Consider the following 7,278-nt stretch of genomic DNA (forward strand, 5'->3'; position numbering starts at 1 on the left):
CAGGCAAGAGTACTGGAATGGGTTGCCATTTCCTTCTCCAGGGGATCTTCCCGACCCAGGAATCGAACCCAGGGCTCCCGCATTGCAGGCAGACACGTTACCATCTGAGCCACAGGGAAGGCCACCAATCTGAGCCAGGAGGTGGCAAAGGATGAGATGGTCAGACAGCATCACCAACTCAGGGACATGAATTTGAGCAAACTCCAATAGACAGTGGAGGGCAGAGGAGCCCAGTATGCTGCAGTCCATGGGATCGCAGAGTCAAATACCACTTAAAGACTGAAAAACAACATTATTATAGTTTTGAACAGTAATATTTATTTGATTTACTTACGTATGAAACCTATTCAATGTTCTTCAATCCATGTCCTTCATTTCCATGTTTCCCTTGGGATAACTTAGTGAAAGTTAAAGGGTCCCACTCTTTGGGATCCCATGGATTGAAGCCCTCCAGGCTCCTCTGTCCATGGAATTCTCCAGGCAAGAATACTGGAGTGGGGGACCATTCCCCTTCTCCAGGGGATCTGCCTGGCCCAGGGATTGAACCCAAGTCTCTTGCATTGCAGGCAGATTATTTGCTGTCTGAACCACCAGGGAAACCTCTGGGATTACCTAACTTCTGCCCAAAAAACTACCTTCTGTATTTACTCTAGTGAAGGTATGTTGCTTATCTGGAAAGGCCTTTATTTCATCTTCCCTTTGAAGGATATTTTGTCAGGGACTAAATTATAGATTGGAAATTATAGTATTTTAGTTCTTTAATAATGAATACAATGTGAAATTTTTTTCTTTTGGACATTTCTATGATGTTTCTGTTTGCTTTTGATTTTTGGCAGTTTCACAGCCATGTACCTAGTCGTGGCTCTCATTATTATCCTGTTTGGAGCTGGTAGAATTTCTTATATATTTGGCTTCCTAGCTCATCAGTTATTTTTTTCATTGACTGTTACATTTTATAAAATTGTTTTCAATCCACATTCCATCGCCTACCATGTGGGACTTCGCCCTTTATAACGTGATCTGTGTTCTTTTTATTAAATTTATTTTTAATTGAAGGGTAATTGCTCTACAATATTGGTTTGATTTCTGCCATACGTCAACACGAATCAGCCACAGGTGTACGGCTTGAGCCTCCCTCTTGAAGCTCCTTGCCACCTCCCACCCCTCCGGGTGGTGACAGAGCCCCAGTTTGAGTTCTGAGCCACACACCAAATTTCCATTGCCTATCTATTTTATGCTTTTCCAATAGTCAAGTATGTATGTGAGAGTTGGTCTATAAAGAAAGCTGAGCGCCGAAGAATTGATGCTTTTGAACTGTGGTGTTGGAGAAGACTCTTGAGAGTCCCTTGGACTGCAAGGAGATCCAACCAGTCCATCCTAAAGGAAATCAGTCCTGAATATTCATTGGAAGGACTGATGTTGGAGCTGAAACTCCAATACTTTGGCCACCTGATGTGAAGAACTGACTCATTTTAAATGACCCTGATGCTGGGAAAGATTGAAGGCAGGAGGAGAAGGGGATGACAGAAAATGAGATGGTTGGATGGCATCACCGACTCAGGGGACATGAGTTTGAGTAAACCCCGGGAGTTGGTGATGGACAGGGAGGCCTGGCATGCTGCAGTCCATCGGGTCACAAAGAGCGACACGACTGAGCGACTGAACTGAACTGAACTCCCCATCCCTGACCCCAAGAGATTACCCAAAGTGCTGCTACTTTTGCCCCCCTCTTTAGTATCTGCCCTCTACCTAGCTTCTCAGCCTTTTGTTCCTTGCCAAGAATTGGCAAATGCCTTGAGGGGCAAAGGCAGAGAATTAGTTTCCTTCCAATGAGCCTCTCTTCTAGAACTGGCTCTGTGTGTCCTGACTGCATTGGTAGTTTTCCAAAGACTTCAAATAGAATTCCTTTAAATCAGATTTTATCTACTTGTTTTCAGAGTGTGTGCTGGTTTGCTACAGATACTCCATTCATAACAGAAGAAAGAGGAAATCTACAAATTCCAGGTAAATTAAATTTTCCTACTTTGATTCCTTAAGAACAACAAAAAAGAAGGGGTCACTGATACATACTTGCATTTTTCTTATATTTGGCTAAGTCTGATTTGGCTCCTGTATTGAGGATGGGTCGGGCTTCCCTACTGGCTCAGTGGTAAAGAATCCCCCTGCAATGCAGGAGACTCAGGTTCAATCCCTGGACTGGGAAGATCCTCTGCAGAAGGGAAATGGCAACCCACTCCAGTATTCTTGCCTGGGAAATCCCATCGACAGAGGAGTTAGCAGGCTACAATCCCTGGGGTTGCAAAAGAGTCAGACATTACTTAGCGACTAAACAAGTCTGGTTGTATACTAAAAGTACTTCTTGAAATCATGTGCAAAAGATTTTCTACCATAAGCTGAAAAATCACTATGCCTGCATAAAAGTCCAAGAATTTGATGAAGTTTGATCCAGTTCGTTGCTGAGCGATCTGCACTTCAGTTAGATCACTATCAAACCTTGCCAGTAACCAGTTTTCCAGATACTGGTCACTAATATGCAGGAGAAAAGGCCAACCAAACCATTAGACATCCTTAATTTATTCCAGGGAATGTTGAAAGTCAGCAGTGGTATAGTTAGAAATGGGAATAAAAGGCTTAATAATAATAACAAAAATGACAGCTTTCTTGGAGCTTTACTGTGTGACCAGCACCGTTCCTCAGTGTTTTACTATGTAATAATTTGTTAAGTTCACATAACAACTCTGAAACATAGTGTAGGATTTTACCACCCTCTTGTTGCAGAGGAAAACAGTGAGGCAGTAAAAGGCTGAGTTAACCTTTTAAGGGTCCCACCACTAAGATGATGAGACCCAGCACTCAGACCCAGGCAGAGCCCTTCTCCTTGGCCATCATGCTCAGTGAGAAGGCTTCACTAAGATTTGCATCTCTTCTTGTTCCACCTCCAAGATTTCAAAGAAAAAAAGAAGACTGAAAGGAAGGCCTACGAAACATTTAGTACTAATTAACAAAATAAGAATGAGAAGAAAGTTAATAAAAAGCATTTGAAAGTGAAAGAAAGTGAAGTCGCTCAGTCTATCCAACTCTTTGCGACCCCATGGACTGTAGCCTACCAGGCTCCTCAGTCCATGGAATTTTCCAGGCAAGAGTACTGGAGTGGATTGCCATTTCCTTCTCCAGGGGATCTTCCCAACCCAGGGATCAAACCTTGGTCTCCCACACTACAGGCAGATGCTTTACCATCTGAGCCACCAGGGAAGTTTTAATCTACCCCAAAACAGACTCCATGGTCCCAGAGATGATGTGATCATAATCTCCCAACCAGAATGTTTATGGGTCTTGATTCTCCTGGTCTGAACAAGGGAGTTCCCTAGAGAGGCTCCTAGGAAAAAGGGTTAACAGTGTCTTTTATGTTCAAAGGGTAGAGGGGACAGCTGAGCACCTCTTCTTGACTTAGAGAAGAGGCAGTGCTCCTAAAGGGACAAGGAGGAGGGAGAATATCCCATAAAACATGAGACAAATCCATGCCTTTCTAAGTTCATTAATGACATAACCCTTTCATATTTAGCCATATCCATGTACCTTTATTGGGGCTTACCTAGTGGCTCAGTGGTAAGGAATCCACCTGCCAATGGGGGAGAGACAGGAGAGATAGGTTCCACTCCTGGGTCAGGATGATCCCCTGGAGAAGGAAATGGCACCCACTCCAGTATTCTTGCCTTGAAAATCCTATGGACAGAGAAGCCTGGCAGGCTGCAGTCCATGGGGTCTCAGAGTCAGACACAACTGAGTGACAGAGCATGCACATGTACCTTTATCATTGAAAACGTAATGCTTTCTTCACAGTGATTCACATATTTTTCTTACTCTACTTTTTTGTTTGTTAGGTCATTTAACACGTCTTTGTCTATTTTCAAGTCCTTGTGTAATAGTCCAACATCAAGGCCACCTAAGAGTTGTCTTTTTGTTGTTGTTCAGTCGCTGTCATGTCCAACTCTTTGCAACCCCTTGGATTGCAGCATGCCAGGCTCCTCTATCCTCCACTATCTCCCAGAGTTTGTGCAAATTCATATCCATTAAATTGGTCATCCCTTTTTCTTTTATGTCACTTTTTGCTTCACTGTGCCTCCAGTAACTTATTAATATATATGCCAGACAGTGTGTTTGACAGTGTAGAGACAGAAGTAAATATTTACCCTCTGGTATGAATATGCAAGAAGCAACAGTTAGAACCCTGCACGGAACAACTGATTGGTTCAAGATTGAGAAAGGTGTACGACGAGCCTGTTTATTATCACCCTGTTTATTTAACTTATGCACAGAGCACATCATGCAAAATTCTGGGCTAAATGAGTCACAATCTGGAATCAAGATCACTGGGAGAAATATCAACAACCTCAGATATGCAGATGATACCACCCTAATGGCAGAAAGTGAAAAGGAATTAAAGAGCCTCTTGATGAGGGTGAAGGAGGAGAGTGAAAAAGCTGGCTTAAAACTCTATTAAAAAAATTAAGATCATGGCATCTGGTCCCATGGCAAATACAAGGAGAAAAGGTGGAAGCAGTGACAGATTTTCTATTCTTGGGCTCTAAGATCACTACAGATGGTGACTGCAGCCATGAAATTAGAAGATGATTGTTTCTTGGCAGGAAAGCTATGACAAACCTAGACAGTGTATTAAAAAGCAAAGACATCTCTTTGCTGACAGAGGTCTGTATAGTCAAGGCTATGGTCTTTCCAGTAGTCATGTACAGATGTGAGAGTTGGACAATAAAGAAGGCTGAGTGCCAAAGAATTGATGCTTTCAAATTGTGATGCTGGAGAAGACTCCTGAGAGTCCCTTAGAAAGCAAGTAGATCAAACCAGTCAATCTTAAAGGAAATCAACCCTGAATATTCTGGAAGGAGTGATGCTGAAGCTGAAGCTCTAATACTTGTGGCTACCTGATGCAAAGAGTTGACTCATTGGAAAAGACCCTGATGCTGGAAAAGACTGAAGGCAGGAGAAGAGGGCAACAGAGGATAAGATGGCTGGATGGTGTCACTGATGGACATGAACTTGGGCAAACCCTGAGAGATGGTGAGGGACAGGGAAGCCCAGTGTGCTGCGTCCATGGGGTTGCAAAGTGCTGGATACCACTTGGCCACTGAACAACAACAACACGAACATACTCATTTTTCTATCAGGCCTCTAGTGTGGACGGCTCAGTCAATATAACATGTCTTTCTTGAGTTGGGCTAGTTTTGTTTACTTAATTAGATTCAGTTTTCCACTGGCTTCAAATGTTTTTAAGTAGGATCAGAAATTTTTTTTTTAGCTGAGTTTGGGATCTTAATACTAGAGTGATTCTAGACATTTTAAAAAATGTGTTTCAGCCCAGAAACCAGCTTTTCTGAACCAGGAAAGATACATTTCTCCTTTACAGGCTGGCTTTTTACTTTCTGGCTCATAGAGGAGTTCTTTTTGCTCTTCAGTTCTGCTGTCAGCTTTCTGGACTCTGTTGCTTCATTCTGCTCCTCTCCTGTTAATTTAATCTTTAGGGGATCCAAGGTATATGAATGTAAACTCACATTAAAAAGTTCATCATGAGTATTCATGAGGCTTAACATTATCAAAACAAACAACCCAGTCAAAAAATGGGCAGAAGAACTAATAGATGTTTCTCCAAAGAAGACATACAGATGACCAAAAGGCACATGAACAGATGCTCAACACTGCTAATTATTCAGTTCAGTTCAGTTCAGTCACTCAGTCATGTCCGACTCTTTGTGACCCCATGAAGAGCAGCATGCCAGGCCTCCCTGTCCATCACCAACTCCCGGAGTCCACCCAAACTCATGTCCATCAAGTCGGTGATTCCACCCAGCCATCTCATCCTCTGTCATCCCCTTCTCCTCCTGCCCTTAGTCTTTCCCAGCATCAGGGTCTTTTCCAATGAGTCAACTCTTCACATCAGGTGGCCAATGTATTGGAGTTTCAGCTTCAGCATCAGTCCTTCCAATGAACACCCAGGATTGATCTCCTTTAGGATGGACTGGTTGGATCCCCTTGCAGTCCAAGGGACTCTCAAGAGTCTTCTACACCATAGTTCAAAAACATCAATTTTTTGGCGCTCAGCTTTCTTCACAATCCAACTCTCACATCCATACATGACCACTGGAAAAACCATAGCCTTGACTAGACAGACCTTTGTTGGCAAAGTAATGTCTCTGCTTTTTAATATGCTATCTAGGTTGGTCATAACTTCCCTTCCAAGGAGTAAGCATCTTTTAATTTCATGGCTGCAATCACCATCTGCAGTGATTTTGCAGCCCCCAAAAATAAAGTCAGCCACTGTTTCCCCATCTATTTGCCATGAAGTGATGGGATCGGATGCTATGATCTTAGTTTTCTGAATGTTAAGCTTTAAGCCAACTCTTTTACTCTCCTCTTTCACTTTCATCAAGAGGCTCTTTAGTTCTTCTTCACTTTCTGCCATAAGGTTGGTATCATCTGCATATCTGAGGTGATTGATATTTCTCCTGGCAATCTTGATTCCAGCTTGTGCTTTTTCCAGCCCAGCATTTCTCATGATGTACTCTGCATATAAGTTAATTAAGCAGGGTGACAATATACAGTCTTGACGTACTCCTTTTCCTATTTGGAACCAGTTTGTTGTTCCATGTCCATTTCTAACTGTTGCTTCCTGACCTGCATACAGGTTTCTCAAGAGGCAGGTCAGGTATTCCCATCTCCTTCAGAATTTTCCACAGTTATTTATATCTGTAGAAAAACATGGTCCAAAAGGATCCATGCACCCCAATGTTCATTGCAACACTGTTTACAATAGCCAAGACATGGAAGCAACCTAAATGTCCATTGACAGAGGAATGAATAAAGATGTGGTACATATACACAATGGAATATCACTCAGCCATTAAAAAAGAATGAAATGATGTCATCTGCAGCAATATGGATGGACCTAGAGATTATCATACTGAATGAAGTAAGTCAGTAAGAGAAGGGAACTATCATGACATCACTTATATGTAGAATCTAAAAAAGAAATGACACAAATGATCTGATTTACAAAACAGACTCACAAACTTAGGGAATGAACTTATGGTTGTCAGAGGGGAAGAATTTGGACAAGGGATAGTTAGGGAGTTTGGGATTGACATGTACATATTGCTGTATTTATGGATAACCAACAAAGTCCTACTGTATAGCAAAGGGAACTCTGCTCAGTGTTATGCGGCAGCCTGGATGGGAAGGGAGTTTGGGGAGAATGGATACATGTAT

General features: G+C 42.4%; 1 protein-coding gene across 4 annotated transcripts in view; it reads right to left on the reverse strand.

The window, feature by feature from the left end:
* LOC110141139 (myomegalin) overlaps positions 1–7,278 on the reverse strand; it is a 64,819-nt gene that overhangs the window by 17,335 nt on the left and 40,206 nt on the right. The gene's annotated exons all lie outside the window — the stretch shown is intronic.

The sequence above is a fragment of the Odocoileus virginianus genome, chromosome 5, assembly GCF_023699985.2.
Source record: "Odocoileus virginianus isolate 20LAN1187 ecotype Illinois chromosome 5, Ovbor_1.2, whole genome shotgun sequence".
NCBI lineage: Eukaryota > Metazoa > Chordata > Mammalia > Artiodactyla > Cervidae > Odocoileus > Odocoileus virginianus.